Source organism: Triticum aestivum, chromosome 7D (genome assembly GCF_018294505.1).
Source record: "Triticum aestivum cultivar Chinese Spring chromosome 7D, IWGSC CS RefSeq v2.1, whole genome shotgun sequence".
Lineage (NCBI taxonomy): Eukaryota > Viridiplantae > Streptophyta > Magnoliopsida > Poales > Poaceae > Triticum > Triticum aestivum.
Window position 1 is genome coordinate 43302370 of NC_057814.1, and position 22742 is coordinate 43325111.

General features: G+C 42.6%; 1 pseudogene; it reads right to left on the minus strand.

The window, feature by feature from the left end:
• Positions 1–5183: 5183 nt before the first annotated feature.
• LOC123165036 (probable indole-3-pyruvate monooxygenase YUCCA10) lies at positions 5184–6835 on the minus strand (annotated as a pseudogene).
• Between the last annotated feature and the right edge of the window lie 15907 nt (positions 6836–22742).

Here is a 22742-nt window from a genome sequence, read left to right on the forward strand (position 1 = left end):
AACATTAAAGGAGCCATTATCTGTATTTTTTAACTAATGCTATTATCTGCCTGCTATCATTGGTTTTGGGTCTATCCACAGTTTGCTACCCTTACTCTGGATTTGTGCATGCACTCCTTACATAATCTCACTATGTTTTATTCCTATGCATGTCAGTTATTGTACACAATGGAACTGAACATGTAGAGCAAAAGAGACGAGCCTTGCGTGGCAATAAAATTTCATGCAGACGTCGCTCCATGGTGGACGCAAAGGCAGCCCCCCTCCACCCATTTCGGATCGTAATCAAGAGGAAGATAACTGTTCTGAGGGGGATTCAGAAGCAGAAGACCACTCCTATTTACCCCATGAGGTCTTCGCTCTAACTTGGCATGCTGATGTTGGTTATATCATGCATATGGTGCCTTGCATTGCTTACTTTATACATCAAATATGTCAACTGCTTAGTTTAGACATGCTTTGTGTGAATGCCATATGTTTAGTTTATTCATCGTTTATGTGAATTATGCAATGCCATCTTGTTTAGCCAGGCATCATATATGTGAATTTTGCAATGCCATCCTGCTTAACCAGTCATCTTATATGTGAATTATATCAGGCCATCCTTTTTTTCGTTACGTATTACATTTGTCAACAATGTTAGTACATTCAACTACTCTTCGTGTGCATCAGCCATTTGACACGGTGATGGAAAATTCTTGAGTGAAAACAAGGTCTTCAGAGGAGACTATGCTATCTGAAGAAGCGCATAACTTGCTGGTTACGGATAGCTCCTCAGAGGAGGATTCAGAGACAGATGACCATTCCTATTCTCCCCTCGAGGTGTATGCTCTAATTAACTTGGCAGGGTTATTTTGCTCATATCGTGCGTATGGTGTCTTGCATTGCGATGTCATTTGATTAGTTTAGACATGCTTTGTGTGAATGCCACATGTTTAGTGTCTAATTACCATATATGTGAATTATGCATTGCCATCTTGTTGCAAGACATTATATATGTGAATTATGCAATGCTATCTTGTTGCAAAGGCATTATATATGTGAATTATGCAATGCCATGCTGTTGAGCCAATCATCATGTATGTGAATTATATCATGCTATCATTTTTTTTGTATTACGTGTTCCATTTGTCGACAACATTTGTATATTCAACTACTCTTCCTATGCATCATCCATTTGAAGCGGTGATGGAAGTATTTGGAATGAAAACAAGGTATTTAGAGCAGACAATGCTACCTGCTGAAGCAGACATCTTGCTGGATACAGAGAGCTCCTCAGAGGAGGATTCAGAGACTGATGACCAGTCCTATTTCCCCCCTGAGGTCTATGCTCAAACTTGGCAGGGTTATATTACCCATGTCATGCATGTTGTCTTGCATTGCTTAGTTTTTACATCATATATGGATTGCCATCTGCTTACTTGCTTACTATATAAATCATATATTTGAATTATATCATGCATCATGTTTACATACACAACATCTATCTGAATTATGGCATGGCAACCCATTTAATAAACACATCATATAGTTATATCATTTCATCCTGTTTAGTGTTTACAGTCATCATATTTTGAATTATGTCATTCTATCCGGGAATTATATCATGCTATCATGTTTAGGCAGCATGTATGTGAATTATGGCATGCCAACCTATTTAATAAACACATTATATAGTTATATCATGTCATCCTGTTTACATAGTCATCATATTTTGAACTATGTCTTTCCATCTTTTTTAGTTAGCCATCATAATGTGAAATTGTATCATGCTATCCTGTTTAGTTAGCCATCATATATGTGAAATTGTGTCATGCTATCCTGTTTGGTTAGACAACATAAATGTGAATTATTTCATGCCCTCTTTTATTCCCCACTATCCATTGCACCTATCTATCATACAATGTTTGTACATTCAATTACTTTTCTTGTTTATCAGCCATTTGAATTGGAGAGGGTGATGGCAGTATCTAAGGGAGTAACAACACGGTCTTCAGAAAAGATAGTGCTACCACTTGATGCAGATAGAACCACGGTTGTACTTGCCCAAGAACCAGCCCCACCACACATAACCCAGACTCTCGCAGATTGTACCCCTACCCAGTTGGACAGAGAACCAACTACACCCCTTCTAACCCCAACCCAGCAGATAGTAACCCAGTTCCAGTTAACACAGCACCGTCTCCACCACAGAGCACCCAAACACGAGCAGTTAGTAAGGGAACTACAGTGCCCAAAGCATGAGGACCACCACTCCGAATCCCAACTCAACGCTTAAAGGAGAAGAAGAATTGTTCTCAGGTCAGGTTCTGTAGCTATGGTTCATACTCCTTTTCTCTTGCATCACTGTATTTACTCAGACCAACTATTTTCAAATTTGAAGGATGGAATTGAAACTCCAATGGCGCAACAGGTATGTTTTAAACTTGTTTCTTTAACTGGTTTGCTATTGTAACTTGCTCTATATTGATTTCAGTTTCAATTGAATAAACAGTTATGTTCTCATGTCATGCACATTACAAGTGTCTCTATAGTTTCCCACACTTATATTCTGTCTATTCTGCTTTGTCTTGAACAAATATTATTTGAACTGTGTCTCTATCTTGATTTGGCAACAAAAACTAGAATGATATAGACCATAAAGTGACCATGGTACATAGATATATGTTTGTTTCATGCTGTTATCCTGTGCACTTTACTACTGAACTGATTTACCAAAATGTGTTCATATACAACATGGTAAACCTGTGATGTGTCTGCTTGTTTCTCTTTTAGAATGCGGACAAAATATTGGAGAACAGTACCCCGTTATGCAATGGTGAAGGAAGTAATGCAGATAAGGTTCAAGATAGTGAGACATCCCTGTTGGTCTCCAAGAAAGCTGATAAAAACTACCTTGACAACAGTGAGAGAACCCAGAAGTCCTGTCTTGATGTAGTGTTCGAGTTACTGGCCACTACTGCTGGCACAAGCTCTTCGAACTCGCTGCCTGAATCAATTCATCTTCTTGAGTCTCAGCTTCAAGTTGAAAGACATCGACCAGATGTGTTTCGACAGGAAGCTGAAGGATTGAGGAAGTCCTTGCAGAATTCAGATGCATACTTTCTGGTGCAACAGCAAGCGCTGGAGGATTTAAGCGCCAAACAAGAGAAAGTTAATAAGCTTGCTAAGCATCTTGCCAGCATTATGGGTACCCAGGATATTGTTTCTTGAGATCTTCTGAAGTGGTTTCAGTTCTGGACTTGTTTTGCTACAGCGTTTATTTGCACTGGTCGCCAACTTTGACAACTAGTGTATATGATATGCTGCTTTGTTCCCTATATTTGCACTGGTGGCGAACTTTGATGCCCAGTGGATGTAATATGTGTAATAGCCATGATAGCCTAGCGTAAGTTGCTTGCTTATTTATTTCCTTGTTGTCTTGTTTATTTGTTTGCTTGTAGTCAGTGTTGTTCTTTTTTCGCGGTTTTCTAGTGGCCGCAATAACCTTTTTTGTTAAACTAGGCCACAATAACCATGGGCTACATATTTACTGTAGTGACACTGGGCCTTCTACGGGCCGTAGCAACAATGGGCCTTCTACGGGGCATAGAAACAATGAGCCTTCTACGGGCCGTATCATCAATGGGCCTTCTACGGGCCGTATCATCAATGGGCCTTCTACGGGCCGTATGATCGATTGCCCAAACATGGGCCAATAACATATCGCTTTATGGCCGTAAACGGGCTAGAGTTGGAATCGTCCGTTCATGGGCTGACCATAATGGGCCATCGTTAATCGGTCGTATTTGATGACGCTATGAAAACGGCGCAACGTATTAACGGGCCACAAACGGGCCGACTGTAAGCACGGGCTGAATTTGGCCCACAAGCAGAAAATGACGGTAACGGGCCGTAAGTAACCGAATGCTGGAAATGAGCCCAAGAATAAATGGGCCCTGAGAAGGCCGAAAGATAACATGGGCTGGAAACGGCCCAACAGAATAATGGGCCGTTAATGGGTATAAAGTGATACACTGTTCATTACGGGCCAGTTTTATCACGGGCCGTTAATGGGCCGAAGGTTACTAAGGGCCTCATATGGGCCAAAAGACGTCATGGGCCATACATGGGCCAGAAGTTAAAACGGGCTGTAATTATATTGGACGGCCCAGATGACGCTACTGGGCCTAATTCGGATAGGCCGTAAACGGGCCCTGGGTTAGCGGGCTGTAAATGGGCTATATGCGAACAGGCCGTTAACAGGCTTGCCGTGGGCCGGCCCGCCACCTTTTGACCAAGTCAAATGGGCCGGCCTTTTCACAGGAATGGGCCTCTGTTTGGCCGTGCCACGTGTTGACATATCATAGGCGCTTTGGGTCCAATGAGTGGATGACATCTGTCCCAAAGGTGAGCCGACATGTGTTTCCTCCAGCCAATGATGATTTTACATGTGGAAAATCCCCATTGGTCGAGGCTGTTAACGGGTTATCGGATCCAAAACCGGACTCGATAGCTTAACGGCGTTCCGTTACGGTGGATGCCACGTGTCGGTCACCCTTGACGAAAGCACTTCTGTGACGTGCGATTTATCGTCATGGAAGTGGACACTTCCGGATGATAATTTTGGTAATGTCATGGAACACTTGTACGACGGCACAGGTATGACTATCTTGATTCTGCCATAAATTTGTCATGGATGTACATGCATGACAGAAAACGTGACCTACTGTGACAAACATGTATCATCACGGAAGTGTATTTTTTTGTAGTGATGTGAGTATAAAGCCCTTGATTATATTATAAAAGTAGTGCATACTCCCTGGCACATATGAACCTTGAAATAAACAAAAGTCTAGTTCTATCAAAGATAGATAGACAGGTGGCAGTGGATAGATTTCTCAAACAATCAACCGTCTAGCACACTAGCCCTGGTAAACAACATGTAAAAGATCAAAAAAATCGAGAAAACGCAAAACACCTTTGCGTTTCATTCCATTGAAAGGATGGGGAAAAGTTACAGTCCTAGGTTAGTTTTACAATATATCATACAACTCAGTGGACATCCCAGGATTGGTGCAGAACAACCCGCAGGCCTTGTGCCCCTGCCTTAGCCCAACATCGGAGCTCATCCTTGATCTTGTTGAGGAGCCTAGCGATGGAAGGCATCGCTTTGTCGAAGACACATTCGCTAATTTGATAATTTAGCCAGACATATCGCCTATCACTGATTTGATGTCATTGGCGATATTCTTGGCATCTGCTGCAATACCAGCCAATCCTCTCCATCCTAACCCAGCACAATAGAGCCCATTTTCACCTTTCCAATGATTCAGATATTCTTTGATGGGCAGTCCATTGCCATTTAACATGTTCTCACCATTCTGGGATAAAAAAATAACATAGAGCTTATTAGCAGATTTAACAATTGATGCACCAAGAAAACAAACTCAGACATATTCAAACATCGATGTTGTTACCTTGAGCCATATATTTGTTGTGCTTTTGTATCCAGTTGCAAACACAATCGCGTCAAATGATATATTTTTACTACACTGAAATTCAACTATATCGCCCATGATCTTACTAATGCTCCCCTGTACCTATAGGAGATGAATAGAATATTGATAACTTGGCATATGAAGACAACATATGTTATGAAATTTATGTCATGTCAAGGATATACTTACTTTGATGATACCTTTTCTGATTAATCCAGCAGTGCCAACATCAATAACAGCGGATCGGCCGGTTTCTGACTTGAGGATCATTGGACCCATTTTTGGCCATCTGATGCCATACCTCGATAGGTCTCCAAATATTAAATTCGCCACCATCACAAGGCGGTTATCCACTAGATTTAGTGGAAGATGGTGAGCAAGTGTCATCCCCAACCGGATTAATTCCTTTGTCATTACATGAATCTGCAACCACAAAACATGTCATATCTCTTTTGAAGCCTGCGTCTTAAAATAAAATTTCATAGAATCATCTTCTTTCAAGAGTTATTTTTTCGGTGTAGTTCATCTAATTGTTGAGTTGTTTGTGCATGTTATAAAACAGTCTATCGCTCTATACAATGAAGTACTTTCTAGTAATTACTCTAAAAATTGCATCCTTCTAGTGGTGACTATAATAAGAAATTGCCCTGTGCCCACTGAAAATATATACTGCCCGTAGGGTGGGGGTGGGGGATCCCCTAGTGTTTCCACGTCAGAAAATAATATATAGTGCATGTACATACCGGGCTTCGTATAATGATTGAAGTATTGGCACCATGGGCCGCAAGGTCATAAGCAATTTCCATTCCAGAGTTGCCAGATCCAATGACCAATACATTCATGCCAGAGTAGCTCTTGCCTGACATGTAGCTTGAGGAGTGGATGACATCACCTAGAAAACTTTGCAGTCCGGGGATCATTGGAATATTCTCTGCACTATTCTCATCACTTGCCACGACAAGAAACTTTGCTGTGAAGCTGACTATTGTGCTCTTTGCCATGTCATGTGCAACGATGGACCAACATTTATCGTCATTGTCAAATGTGGATGACTCCACACTAGTGAGATACTAGGGTTGAATATTGAAACGCTCAACATAGTCATCCAAGTACTTCACAAACAAGGTTTTTGGTATGTATGTTGGCGCATCTAGTGGGTATGACATGTGTGGCAACTCACAGAACTCCTTTGCAAGATGCAGCTTGAGGCGATCGTAGGCGCGGTTGCGCCAAAGCGACGCGCTGCGACTTTCACGCTCGACAATGACGTAGGGAATTGAGAATTGGCTAAGGCATGCTGCTGTTGCAAGGGCTGCTGGCCCAGCGCCAACAATCAACACTACAACATTCTCCATTTCAAAGAGAAGAGTTGACAACGTTGTGGGATGGATGCAATGGTAGGCCGGAGTGTTTGTTGTTTGCTCGATGAATCTTTGGATGCATATGTGGGCATATATATACTAGTATGTTTCATGTGTCAATCCATTTAGAAAGAGGAATGAAAAGGTAAAGATTTATTGACGCCTTATCCTGGTGTGTACTAGTATTCTATCTAAATATTCAACCGTTGGTGTGAAAGCATGTCCTGATACGATATAGGGGATACAGAATAGGCAGGAAACACACTCTTGATCGATTGGTTTTTTTTGGAAACTTATAACCTGGCTTTGGATATGTTTAGACTAAAATCTCTTTAGAATTTATTTCCATTCATGTTGTCGTCAATGAAAATTCATATAGGATAACGATATGTTCAGTATATACTCCCTCCGTCCCGAATTACTTGTCGCAGAAATGGATGTATCTAGACGTATTTTTAGGTCTAGATACATCAATTTCTATCCATTTTCAGGACGTAATTCGGGACAGGGGAGTACTTGTATGCAAATTCAGATTCAAGAAATATTGCTGGTGTTTCTTTCCTTTTTTGTGTATTATGCAAGCATTTCTTTCCTTTCCTATACTTGTATACTAACCCATCACGGCCAGTTAGCCTTCCTTCCGTATGGTGATGGACTCTGCAGGTAACTTCTGGGCTGTCGACGCCAAAGTACTGGTCCAACATGGATGGCCTTACACTGTGGTGGTTGGGTTGCACTTGTCCCACTTATCTTTTCGAGCATTGGACAGTTTCCTTAGGTTGGCTATCTAGAAACTCCATCCGCAACAAGGCATGTTTTGAGCATAAGCTCCTCGGGTCATCGTTAGCACGGTAGATTTGTTCCGCTTGTTCTTTTGTCTGCTGCTATTCGGCATGCCCTTTGTGCTGCCATGAAAAAAGAGTTAGTTGTGGTTCTGCTACCTCATCTTGTCTTGAGATCTGGGTCCTATTGGAACCTAGTTTGTTTGTTGTTTCTCAACTCCTTTTGTTCAGTTGTGTATCTTATGCTTTCAAGTTCAACTTATATTGATAATTGAATCCTGCACCTAGCCATTTGCAGTTCTTCCATTTACAATCAGTATAGGCGATGCACATGGCAGAAGAGCAACATGCGGACAGTCAGAATTCATCTGTTGTCTTCAACAAGAGCATGTTAAAAGAACAGGAACTGCGCAGGACGTAGAAACACAACTTCAACAAGAGCAAAATCCACAAGCGGCGCAGTAAACGGAAAGCAAGTAAATATGATGCTACAATGCATGGAAATAAATGTATTTCACTGACTGCTATCAGGTTGCAGTTTGCACAATGACTAATTTGTAAGCACATCAGTTTGACACATTCAGCTAGCACTGATGGCATTCCACATATTCAATTTAAATTGATGTATTTCTCAAGACGTAGCCATCCAGGCAGCAACAACTTAAACAAAAATTGCAGTAGAGCACCCTTGTTTCTGTCATATCCGTGCATGAACAAGAACAGTACGAGCCAAGTAATAAGAAGGCTGTAAGGCTGTACATGGGGAAATATTTGGACATTGCAACTGCAACATGTAGATCTGGATCTCCCATGAGCAAGGCCATAACAATAGGTTCTGGTATTAGGATTAGTTGTGGAGCTAACAAGGTGTATTGGAAATTGTTGTGGTGAATCTGTCATGAGCAAGGCCATAACAATAGGTTCTAGTATTTGCAAATGGCAGCCGACACCAGGCTTGGGTGGCCTATAGCAGGACATGAATGTTAGCCTCGCATGGCTGCATCCCTCTGTAGTGGGGAACGCCAGCCGGCCCGCACCGGTGGGAGGAAGCCGCAAAAGTTTGCCTCATGAGTATAATGTGATTTTTTATGTGTCAATTCTCTTTTTTTAACCAAAGTAATCATTGTTAAGTTTGATCCCACCTTTCTTTTTCTTTCTAGATTTGCCACTGTCCATGATGTGAGGACTCATTGGGCATGAGATTTTAAAGCCTACCATTCGTGATGTGCATCACTCGCGTAAGGGGCGTCCTGGGCCAGCACATGCGATTAGCGTATGGCATATTTTCACCCTAACCATTTGCCATAGTGGCAGATTTAGGGGTCGGCGTTTGAGATGCCCTAACCATTTTCCATAGTGGCTGCTAACAGTGGCCTATTTAGGGGTCATCGTTCGAGATGCCCTAACCATTTATAATAGTGGTTGCTAATAGTCTGGTCTTGTACTAGTAGTGCTACTGTAGTTTAATAATGTTCAACTAATAGACTTAAATCTTTTAAAAATAGGTGATAGGAAATTCTTCAATGTGCCACTGGCACTCTTAGCCATCTTCCCACTCCATCTCAGCTTCTTCGTCATCGTCTTCATCCTCTCATTTTAATATACGTTTCTTCTTTTCTTCACTACTTGAATTCATCTTCTTATCATTGTCAATACTTGTATAATCCATGCCTTGTTTTAACATCCATGGAGGAAAGACTTTCGACCTTGAGGCACTGCTTGTGCCACAGCGACCTGCACCAGGAAATAATATTCCAACTTCAACCTCTGTCTCTCCACCCTCCACCCTCTGGATGTGCGCCTGCAATGGCTCTAGCTTCTCATCCATCCTGGGCTGCATGTCCTCCAACTTTTCAAGCCACCTACGCTGTGCATTGTTGTGATGGTCACCACCATCTCCTTGTTGGTGAACATAGTAATTTCAAAAAAAATCCTACGCACAGGCAAGATCATGGTGATGCATATCAACGAAGGGAAGAATGTGTCCACGTACCCTCGTAGACCGAAAGCGGAAGCGTTATGACAACGCGGTTGATGTAGTCGTACGTCTTCACGATCCGACCGATCCAAGTACCGAATGCATGGCACCTCCGACGTACCACGAACTCCGATCCAGCAGAGCTTTGCGGGAGAGTTCTGTCAGCACGGCGGCGTGATGACGGTGTTGATGATGTTACCGATGCAGGGCTTCGCCTAAGCACCGCTACGATGTTACCGAGGTGGAATATGGTGGAGGGGGGCACCGCACACGGCTAAGAGATCAATGATCAATTGTTGTGTCTCCAAGGGGTGCCCCCCTCCCCGTATATAAAGGAGTGGAGGAGGGGGAGAGGCCGGCCCTCCTAGGCGCACCCCAAGGGGAGTCCTACTCCCACCGGGAGTAGGATTCCCCCCCCTTCCATGTAGTAGGAGTAGGAGAGAAGGAAAGGGAAAAGAGAAGAGAAGGAAGGAGGGGGCACTATCCCTCCCCCTAGTCCAATTCGGACTAGGCCTTGCGGGGGGGCGCGCAGCCTCCCCTCTCTCTTTCCCCTAAAGCCCAATAAGGCCCATGTACTCCCCGGCGAATTCCCGTAACTCTCCGGTACTCCGAAAAATACCCGAATCACTCGGAACCTTTCCGATGTCCGAATATAGTCGTCCAATATATCGATCTTTAAATCTCGATCATTTCGAGACTCCTCGTCATGTCCCCGATCTCATCCGGGACTCCGAACTACCTTCGGTACATCAAAACACATAAACTCATAATACCGATCGTCACCGACCATTAAGCGTGCGGACCCTACGGGTTCGAGAACTATGTAGACATGACCGAGACTCGTTTTCGGTTAATAACCAATAGCGGAACCTGGATGCTCATATTGGCTCCCACATATTCTACGAAGGTCTTTATCGGTCAAACCGCATAACAACATACGTTGTTCCCTTTGTCATCGGTATGTTACTTGCCCGAGATTCGATCGTCGGTATCCTCATACCTAGTACAATATCATTACCGGCAAGTCTCTTTACTTGTTCCGTAATGCATCATCCCGTAACTAACTCATTAGTTACATTGCTTGCAAGGCTTATAGTGATGTGCATTACCGAGAGGGCCCAGAGATACCTCTCCGACAATCGAAGTGACAAATCCTACTCTCGATCTATGCCAACTCAACAAACACCATCGGAGACACCTGTAGAGCACCTTTATAATCACCCAGTTACGTTGTGACGTTTGGTAGCACACAAAGTGTTCCTCCGGTATTCGGGAGTTGCATAATCTCATAGTCATAGGAACATGTATAAGTCATGAAGAAAACAATAGCAACATACTGAACGATCAAGTGCTAAGCTAACGGAATGGGTCAAGTCAATCACATCAATGATGTGATCCCATTAATCAAATGACAACTCATTTCTATGGTTAGGAAACATAACCATCTTTGATTCAACGAGCTAGTCAAGTAGAGGCATACTAGTGACACTCTGTTTTGTCTATGTATTCACACATGTATCAAGTTTCCGGTTAATACAATTCTAACATGAATAATAAACATTTATCATGAAATAAGGAAATAAATAATAAATTTATTATTGCCTCTAGGGCATATTTCCTTCAGTCTCCCACTTGCACTACATTCAATAATCTAGTTCACATCGCCATGTGATTTAACGCCAATAGTTCACATCACCATGTGATTAACACCCATAGTTCACATTGTCATGTGACCAATACCCAAAGGGTTTGCTAGAGTCAATAATCTAGTTCACATCTCTATGTGATTAACACCCATAGAGTACTAAGGTGTGATCATGTTATGCTTGTGAGAGAAGTTTAGTCAACGGGTCTGCCACATTCAGAGCCGTATGTATTTTGCAAATATTCTATGTCTACAATGCTCTGCGCGGAGCTACTCTAGCTAAATGCTCCCACTTTCAATATGTATCCAGATTGAGACTCAGAGTCATCTAGATCGGTGTCAACGTTTGCATCGACGTAACTTCTTACAACGAACTCTTTATCACCTCCATAACCGAGAAATATTTCCTTAGTCCTCTAAGGATAATTTTGACCAATGTCCAGTGATCTACTCCTAGATCACTATTGTACTCCCTTACCAAACTCAGGGCAGGGTATACAATAGATCTGGTACATAGCATAGCATACTTTATAGAACCTATGACTGAGGCATAGGGAATGACTTTTCATTCTCTTTCTATTTTCTGCTGTGGTCGGGTTTTGAGTCTTACTCAACTTCACACCTAGCAACACAGGCAAGAACTCCTTCTTTGACGTTCCATTTTGAACTACTTCAAAATCTTGTCAAGGTATGTACTCATTGAAAAAACTTATCAAGCGTCTTGATCTATCTCTATAGATCTTGATGCTCAATATGTAAGCAGCTTCACCGAGGTCTTTCTTTGAAAAAACTCCTTTCAAACACTCCTTTATGCTTTCCAGAAAATTCTACATTATTTCCGATCAACAATATGTCACTCACATATACTTATCGGAAAGGCTGTAGTGCTCCCACTCACTTTCTTGTAAATACAGGCTTCACCGCAAGTCTGTATAAAACTATATGCTTTGATCAACTTATCAAAGTGTATATTCCAACTCTGAGATGCTTGCACTAGTCCATAGATGGATCGTTGGAGCTTGCACACTTTATTAGCACCTTTAGCATTGACAAAACCTTCTTGTTGTATCATATACAACTCTTCTTTAAGAAATCCATTAAGGAATGCAGTTTTGACATCCATTTGCCAGATTTCATCAAATGTGGAAATTGCTAACATGATTCAGACAGACTTAAGCATCGTTACGAGTGAGAAAATCTCATCGTAGTCAACACCTTGATCTTGTCGAAAACCTTTTTGCGACAATTCAAGCTTTGTAGATAGTAACACTACTATCAACGTCTGTCTTCCTCTTGAAGATCCATTTATTCTCAATGGCTTGCCGATCATCGGGCAAGTCAACCAAAGTCCACACTTTGTTCTCATACATGGATCCCATCTCAGATTTCATGGCCTCAAGCCATTTTACGGAATCTGGGCTCATCATCGCTTCCTCATAGTTCGTAGGTTCGTCATGGTCAAGTAACATGACCTCCAGAACAGGATTACCGTACCACTCTGGTGCGGATCTTACTCTAGTTGACCTACGAGGTTCAATAGTAACTTGATCTGAAGTTACATGATCATCATCATTAGCTTCCTCACTAATTGGTGTAGGAGTCACAGGAACAGATTTCTGTGATGAACTACTTTCCAATAAGGGAGTAGGTATAGTTACCTCATCAAATTCTACTTTCCTCCCACTCACTTCTTTCGAGAGAAACTCCTTCTCTAGAAAGGATCCATTCTTAGCAACGAATGTCTTGCCTTCGGTTTTGTGATAGAAGGTGTACCCAACAGTCACCTTTGGGTATCCAATGAAGATACATTTCTCCGATTTGGGTTCGAGCTTATCAGGTTGAAGCTTTTTCACATAAGCATCGCAGCCCCAAACTTTAAGAAACGACAGCTTAGGTTTCTTGCCAAACCATAGTTCATACGATGTCATCTCAACGGATTTAGATGGTGCCCTATTTAACGTGAATGCAGTTGTCTCTAATGCATAACCCCAAAACGATAGTGGTAGATCGGCAAGAGACATCATATATCGCACCATATATCTAATAAAGTACGGTTACGATGTTCGGACACACCATTACACTGTGGTGTTCCAGGTGGCGTGAGTAGTGAAACTATTAATTTCACATTGTTTTAACTGAAGGCCAAACTCGTTAACTCAAATATTTTACCTCTGCGATCATATCGTAGAAACTTTTATTTTCTTGTTACGATGATTCTCCACTTCACTCTGAAATTCTTTGAACTTTTCAAATGTTTCAGACTTGTGTTTCATCAAGTAGATATACCCATATCTGCTCAAATCATCTGTGAAGGTTAGAAAATAACGATACCCGCCGCGAGCCTCTACACTCATCGGACCGCATACATCAGTATGTATTATTTCCAATAAGTCAGTTGCTCGCTCCATTGTTCCAAAGAACGAAGTCCTAGTCATCTTGCCCTTGAGGCATGGTTCGCAAGCATCAAGTGATTCCAAAAGTCCATCAGCATGGAGTTTCTTCATGTGCTTTACACCAATATGACCTAAACGGCAGTGCCACAAATAAGTTGCACTATCATTATTAACTTTGCATCTTTTGGCTTCATTATCATGAATATGTGTATCACTATGATCGAGATCCAACAAACCATTTTCATTGGGTGTATGACCATAGAAGGTTTTATTCATGTAAACAGAACAACAATTATTCTCTAACTTAAATGAATAACCGTATTGCAATAAACATGATCCAATCATATTCACGCTCAACGCAAACACCAAATAACATTTATTTTAGGTTCAACACTAATCCCGAAAGTATAGGGAGTGTGCGATGATGATCATATCAATCTTGGAACCACTTCCAATACACATCGTCACTTCACCCTTAACTAGTCCCTGTTCATTCTACAACTCCCGTTTCAAGTTACTGCTCTTAGCAACTGAACCAGTATCAAATACTGAGGGGTTGCTATAAACACTAGTAAAGTACACATCAATAACATGTATATCAAATATAGCTTGGTTCACTTTGCCATCCTTCTTATCCACCAAATACTTGGTGTAGTTCCGCTTCTAGTGACCAGTCCCTTTGCAGCAGAAGCACTCAGTCTCAGGCTTAGGTCTAGACTTGGGTTTCTTCACTTGAGCAGCAACTTGCTTGTCGTTCTTCTTGAAGTTTCCTTTCTTTCCCTTATCCTTTTACTTGAAACTGACGGTCTTGTCAACCATCAACACTTGATGCTTTTCTTGATTTCTACCTTCGCCGATTTTAGCATCGCGAAGAGCTTGGGAATTGTTTTCGTTATCCCTCGCATATTATAGGTCATCACGAAGTTCTACTAACTTGGTGATAGTGACTAGAGAATTCTGTCAATCACTATCTTATCTGGAAGATTAACTCCCACTTGATTCAAGCAATTGTAGTACCCAGACAATCTGAGCACATGCTCACTGGTTGAGCTATTCTCCTCCATCATGTAGGCAAAGTACTGTCAGAGGTCTCATACCTCTCAACACAGACATGAGTATGAAATACCAATTTCAACTCTTGGAACATCTCATATGCTCCATAGCGTTCAAAACATTTTTGAAGTCCCGGTTCTAAGCCGTAAAGCATGGTGCACTAAACTATCAAGTAGTCATCATATCGAGCTTGCCAAACGTTCATAACGTCTGCATCTGCTCCTGCAATCGGTCTGTCACCTAGCGGTGCATCAAGGACATAATTCTTCTGTGTAGCAATGAGGATAATCCTCAGATCACGGATCCAATCCGCATCATTGCTACTAACATCTTTCAACTTAGTTTTCTCTAGGAACATAACAAAAATGAAACAGGGGAGCTAAACGCGAGCTATTGATCTACAACATAGATATGCTAATACTACCATGACTAAGTTCATGATAAATTAAAGTTCAATTAATCATATTACTTAAGAACTCCCACTTAGATAGACATCCCTCTAATCATCTAAGTGATCACGTGATCCATATCAACTAAACCATAACCGATCATCACGTGAGATGGAGTAGTTTTCAATGGTGAACATCACTATGTTGATCATATCTACTATATGATTCACGCTCGACCTTTCGGTCTCAGTGTTCCGAGGCCATATCTGCATATGCTAGGCTCGTCAAGTTTAACCCGAGTATTCTGCGTGTGTAAAACTGTCTTACACCCGTAGATGAACGTTGAGCTTATCACACCCGTTCATCACGTGGTGTCTCGGCACGACGAACTTTGGCAACGGTGCATACTCAGGGAGAACACTTTTTACCTTGAAATTTAGTGAGAGATCATCTTATAATGCTACCGTCAATCAAAGCAGAATAAGATGCATAAAGGATAAACATCACATGCAATCAATATAAGTGATATGATATGGCCATCATCATCTTGTGCCTTTGATCTTCATCTCCAAAGCACCATCATGATCACCATCATCACCGGCGCGACACCTTGATCTCCATCGTAGCATCGTTGTCGTCTTTGCCAACTATTGCTTCTACGACTATCGCTACTGCTTAGTGATAAAGTAAAGCAATTACAGGGCGATTGCATTGCATACAATAATGCGACAACCATATGGTTCCTGCCAGTTGCCGATAACTTCGCTACAAAACATGGTCATCTCATACAATAAAATATAGCGTCATGTCTTGACCATATCACATCACAACATGCCCTGCAAAAACAAGTTAGACGTCCTCTACTTTGTTGTTGCAAGTTTTACGTGGCTGCTACGGGCTGAGCAAGAACCGTTCTTACCTTCGCATCAAAACCACAATGATATTTCGTCAAGTTAGTGTTGTTTTAACCTTCAACAAGGACCGGGTGTAGTCACACTCGGTTCAACTAAAGTTGGAGAAACAGACACCCGCCAGCCACCTGTGTGCAAAGCACGTCGGTAGAACCAGTCTCGCGTAAGCGTACGCGTAATGTCGGTCCGGACCGCTTCATCCAACAATACCGCCGAACCAAAGTATGACAAGCTAGTAAGCAGTATGAATTGTATCGCCCACGACTCACTTGTGTTCTACTCGTACATATAACATCTACGCATAAACCTGGCTCTGATGCCACTGTTGGGGAACGTAGTAATTTCAAAAAAATTCCTACACACAGGCAAGATCATGGTGATGCATAGCAACGAGAGGGGAGAATGTGTCCACGTACCCTCGTAGACCGAAAGCAGAAGCGTTATGACAATGCGGTTAATGTAGTCGTATGTCTTCACGATTCGACCGATCCAAGTACCGAACGCACGGCACCTCCGAGTTCAGCACACGTTCAGCTCGATGATGTCCCACGAACTCCGATCCAGCAGAGCTTTGCGGGAGAGTTCCGTCAGCACGACGGCGTGATGACGGTGTTGATGATGTTACCGACGCAGGGCTTCGCCTAAGCACCGCTATGATATTACCGAGGTGGAATATGGTGGAGGGGGGCACCGCACACGGCTAAGAGATCAATGGTCAATTGTTGTGTCTCCAAGGGGTGCCCCCCGCCCCGTATATAAAGGAGTGGGGGAGGGGGAGAGGCCGGCCCTCCTAGGTGCGCCCCAAGGGGAGTCCTACTCCCACTGGGAGTAGGATTCCCCCTTCCATGTAGTAGGAGTAGGAGAGAAGGAAAGGGAAAAGAGAAGAGAAGGAAGGAGGGGGCGCCGCCACTCCCCCTAGTCCAATTCGTACTAGGCCTTGTGGGGGCGCGCAGCCTCTCCTCTCTCTTTCCCCTAAAGCCCAATAAGGCCCATGTACTCCCCGGCGAATTCCCGTAACTCTCCGGTACTCCGAAAAATACCCGAATCACCCGGAACCTTTTCGATGTCCGAATATAGTCGTCCAATATATCGATCTTTACGTCTCGATCATTTCGAGACTCCTCGTCATGTCCCCGATCTCATCCGGGACTCCGAACTACCTTCGGTACATCAAAACACATAAACTCATAATACCGATCGTCACCGAACGTTAAGCGTGCGGACCCTACGGGTTCGAGAACTATGTAGACATGACCGAGACTCATTTCCGGTCAATAACCAATAGCGGAACATAGATGCTCATATTGGCTCCCACATATTCTACAAAGATCTTTATCGGTCAAACCGCAAAACAACATACGTTGTTCCCTTTGTCATCGGTATGCTACTTGCCCGAGATTCGATCGTCGGTATCCTCATACCTAGTTCAATCTCGTTACCGACAAGTCTCTTTACTCGTTCCGTAATGCATCATCCTGTAACTAACTCATTAGTTACATTGCTTGCAAGGCTTATAGTGATGTGCATTACTGAGAGGGCCCAGAGATACCTCTCTGACAATCGAAGTGACAAATCCTAATCTCGATCTATGCCAACTCAACAAACACCTTCGGAGACACCTGTAGAGCACCTTTATAATCACTCAGTTACGTTGTGACGTTTGGTAGCACACAAAGTGTTCCTCCGGTATTCGGGAGTTGCATAATCTCATAGTCATAGGAACATGTACAAGTCATGAAGAAAGCAATAGCAACATACTAAACGATCAAGTGCTAAGCTAACGGAATGGGTCAAGTCAATCACATCATTCTCTAATGATGTGATTCCGTTAATCAAATGACAACTCATGTCTATGGTTAGGAAACATAACCATCTTTGATTCAACGAGCTAGTCAAGTAGAGGCATACTAGTGACACTCTGTTTTGTCTATGTATTCACACATGTATCAAGTTTCCGGTTAATACAATTCTAGCATGAATAATAAACATTTATCATGAAATAAGGAAATAAATAATAACTTTATTATTGCCTCTAGGGCATATTTCCTTCACTCCTGACCCCTGAGACGTGATCTTGGCATCAGTTTCCACGACCAGTTCGCTGCCGCGGTGCTCATAGCGGAAGCACTCGCAGTCGCCGGCGAGGAGTCTCATGGTATCCAACGCCAAGTACCTCCTCCCACAGGCAGGGCACATGTACTGCTGGACCGTAGCCCTGCTGTCGGCCGCGAGCTCGTCCTTTATCTTCTTCCGCATGCGGTGCATCCGGTACCCGATGGCGTCGAAGGCCTGCGCATACTCCAGGCAGCCGTAGGATTCAAGGTGCAGCTTCACCTTGTCCTCCTCTTCACCCTCCTTGGTGCTGCCGGTGGTAGCGGCTGGCTCCTTTCGGACGTCTCGCGCTACTATCTTGTCTTTCTCAAGGTGGCGGGGGACCTCGCGGAGCAACGTGGGTTGCAACTTGAGGGACGCGGCGAGATCATCCTCTCGGACCCACCGTCTGTTACGTCTGGCGAGGGCGTCGAGGACGACGATGGCCGTGCCCTGCTGCACACGCGGTTGGCCGGCGGGGGCGGTCTCCGAAGGGAGGTCGTCGTAGAAAGCATGCGCCGCTAGCCTCACCGGCCGGTTGAAAGGGCTGATGGAGGAGGTCATCTCGACAGCGTGGCTGCAGGAAGCTCTAGCAGATTGATCGGTCGCTGAGAACTAGCATAGGTGTGAGAATATATAGACTAGGCCGACTCGGCTGGGTTGGATTCCGTGTTGGAATCAGCAATATATATTTTTGGTGGAGTCCGGATGCAAAGCACCTAAAGTTCCGTCTCGATATGCATGAGCGTGGGGGGTTTAGGACCAGTCGATTAGCAAAAGGGCACATGCGTTGTAATGGAAGAAAAAAAATCAGAATTTCCTGGCCATGACCACATTTTGCTGCAGCACCGAGATGCACTATCACTGTCAATTTCGAGAAATCATGAACATTATTTTAAACCCGTGCACATATTTGAAATCATGAATATTTTTCAAATTCGTGAACACTTTTACAAATTTTTGAACATTTTTCAAAAACAAGAACATTTTTTAATTCATACATTTTTAATACTATTTACAAATTTGATTAACTAATTTTCTAGCATCGGTGAACATTTCTAAAATAGACGAGCATTTTTTTGAAATTGGTGGAACCATTTTTAAAATTCACAAACATGTTTTTGATTTGACGAACTTTTTTGAAATGCATGATCATTTTTTGAATCAGTGGACATTTTATGAATGAATAAACTATTTTGTAAGTCACGAACAGTTTTTGAAATTTTAAGATATTTTTCCATTTATTAATATTTTTTGAATTTGTGAAATTTTGTTCAATTTGATTAACTTTTTTAATACAAGAACTTTTAAAAAATAACGTACTTTTTTTATTTCCCAAACATTTGTTTCAAAATTACGAACATTTTTTGAATAAGCAAACATTTTTTTACAAAATCCCAAACATTTTTCTAATACAAAAATATTTTATCTAAAAAATGTCAGTTTTTCTACTTTAGGAACTTTTGTTAAGTCCCAAATTATTAAAAGTAGAAAAAATGAAATGGAAAAGGAAATAAAAAAATAAAAATATAATTTAAAATACAGGCCACTCCGATATGGGCCGGCCCAAACGGACGCGTTGCGTCTTCTCCGGCGCGCAGAGAGCTGTATAGGAGGTCCCTACTGTTTGGGCCAGCCTAGGCGGGGGATTGCCCTGTGTGAAATGTTTTTTGTCACTTATGGATGGCCTTGGTGGGTAATATAATGCAACTTTAGCGGCAATTTTCGTGACATACCGCCGGAAGCAATAGCTCCTTTATTATTAGGTATTGATTTATATTGATTCGTCGCAATATTTCTATTCCCTTTCTGGTTTAGTGCTACTAGTACTCAAAATGTTGAGAGTTATTCAAAAAATGTTAATATTGTATTTGAAAAATGTTAAAAGTGTATATAAAAATGTAGACATATACCAAAAATGTACAATGTGTGTGGAAGAAATTAGATAGAAAATAATTAATTTTTGAAAAATGTTAACCATGTATTTCAAAAAATATATTTAGATCACTTAGATAGTGATTTAAATGATCATTTAGATCACTAAAGTAGTGATTTAAATGATCTTATATTAGTTTATAGAGGGTATGTTTCTGATGTATATGAAAATCTAGAATGTGTATTGAAAAAAGTTGGCATGGGTTGAAAAAAATGAAACCGATGAACATCGACAATTTTTCCGTGGAAGAAAGAGTACCCTTTGGCTAGGGTTTCTCATGGCTCCTGCCGGTGCCGCCGCTAGTCTACTTCATCACCTGTGGTCTTATGGCAATGGAGGCATGATGGATCCCGGCCTTTGCTAGTGGGAGGGCTCCGTTTTTTCATTCTCTTTTGAGTTTTGTTAGGGTTTGTGTCCTTCTCAAAGAGGCGAGTCAGCGGCGGCTCTCCGCTGATGGAATAAGGTTCTCCCTGCCTAGTCCCCTTCCCGGTGGTGTTTCTAGCATCGTTGGAGGGCATGTGGAGGTTTGTCTCCGATGGATCTCGCGGGATTGGATCGACGTTTGTCTTCCATGGATCCATGTGGATCTTGTCTTTGTTCGTCTGTGTTCGTGTGTCTACAGTTTTGATCTTTCTGATCTACGCTTCTCTTCATCGGCGGCGGTTGTTGTTCTGGTGCGCTGGTCCTTTGTGGCCTTAGCATGAAGACTTCCGGACTGTCTACTACAACAAGGTTTGGCCGGCTCCGATGAGGGAGGGGCGAAGATGGTGGCGCGCCTTCGGCTCTCTCCAGTGCTAGTAGTCGTCGCTAGATGGTCTATAGACCTAGATGCATTTTTTACTTCTGGTGTTCTCTTTGTATTGTCTTGTTAGTTGATGCATAGATCATAAGTTATCCTCACAAAAACACCAATGGAAAAGGAAAAATGGAAAAGAAACAAAGAAAAACCAATGAAAACCAAAGAAAAATAAGAAAATAGGAAAGAAAAGAAAAGAAAATAAAAACAACGAAACAGAGAAAGAAACGAAAGAAAAATGAAAGAAAAAAGAAGGAAAATAAAAAACCTTTAAAAACGGGAGTAAAACAAAGTGAACCGGTGAAACACAATGGAAAAGCTAAATACCATAGAAACATGTGAAGAAAGAAAAAACCAAAGTAAACAACAAAAAGAAACAAGAAAGCTAGCGAGCGCTTGCTTGAACGATTGATCGAGCACTAAAAACGGGTCGTCCCAGTACTCTACAGAACAGGAAAACTCTTGAGACGAGACACAAGCTAGTCTCGCTATAAGCAAGATACAGCTCTTGCTAGATCCCACTGCCCACACAACAATAAAAATCTCAAAGTGGTGGTGGAACCCCGATGAGGTGCACCCACACTGGCTTTACCGGAGCATATCTTGGCCTGGCTTCATTTTCTGATTATTCGGTGTAGTATTTCTACAAGTTCATATCTTTCGAGAAGTACTGCATGAGCTTTTGTGCCACGACATATGACGACATTGTCATTCCATAGCAGAGATGAGAACCCATCATTGCGGTGTCACAACATTTCGATAAAACACTTTGTAGTTGCACTCTAGCTAGGTTAGTCTCGGTGGAGAAGAAAGAGTAGAGGTTGTAGTCCTGGTTGTCGTCGTCGATGTCTTTTGTTTCTTCCGAAAAGGAGATTGAACCCTTGGTTTTGCATCATTGTGAATTTGTGATCACATAGCCATTTGTTGTTCGCCGTTGTAAGTAGCCGCTAACAATGAAGGATAACACCTTGAAAAAGGTTGAGCAATCAAAAGACCATGTGTGTCGTGGATGTTCCATCTAAAAGAGTAATAATAGTCGTCACTAGTTAAAATCGCACAACCACCGACATAGTAAACTTTGTACCCGAGCATGTAGGGCATGTCAGGTATCGACACGTAGAGTAGACCCTGATGCTCCTAGCTATACCTGGCCATACCTCGGGCCGGGCCTAACCAAGCCGGACGCAAAAAACCCAGGCCCGGCCCGGCCCAGGAGTCAGGCCTAGAAATCAGACCCAAGCCCAGCCCATACGTGTGAAAGCCCACCGGGCCTCGGGTCCAGTCTCTTTGTGAAATGGAAAATATGGCGGGCCCGGCCCGACCCGGCTTTCGGGCTCAATATCTAGGCCCAGGCACGTCTCGTGAGCAACGTCGGGCCGAGCTTTTTTGGGCCGGGCCGTCCGGGCCGGGCTGCCCATGGTCAGGTATACTCCTAGCACACCTGGGATGAAGGAGGCGAGGAAGTGGCAGCGAAAATGGAAGACGAAAGCTGACGACTATGGATTGACCCAGGTAGTAGAGCAGGGAGGTAGGACGGCCAACAACAATACAGAAATGCGCGGTCGACGATGGAACGCCATCACCACCAATAGCCGAGTTAGCATTTGACAACGGGGTGGTCCGGCTCAAAAAAATGACAACAAATATGAACGTCATTCTTTTTAGAAATCCATTTGGACGTTCTAACTAATTACCTTCAGTCAAAGTATAAAGTCATACATCTAGCCAAAATTATGAAGTCATACACATCTAGCCAAAATCAGAATGGTGTACTGCAAAATTATGTACAGAAGTCAAATTCAGACGGGGATGTACTGCAAAATTATGTGTATTTGTACTATAAAATACGGAAGGGGATGGAGTACCTCATTACTTCTTCATGAAGAAGGCCTGGTCAGGGGATGGGGAGTATCAACTGCTGCCTGCT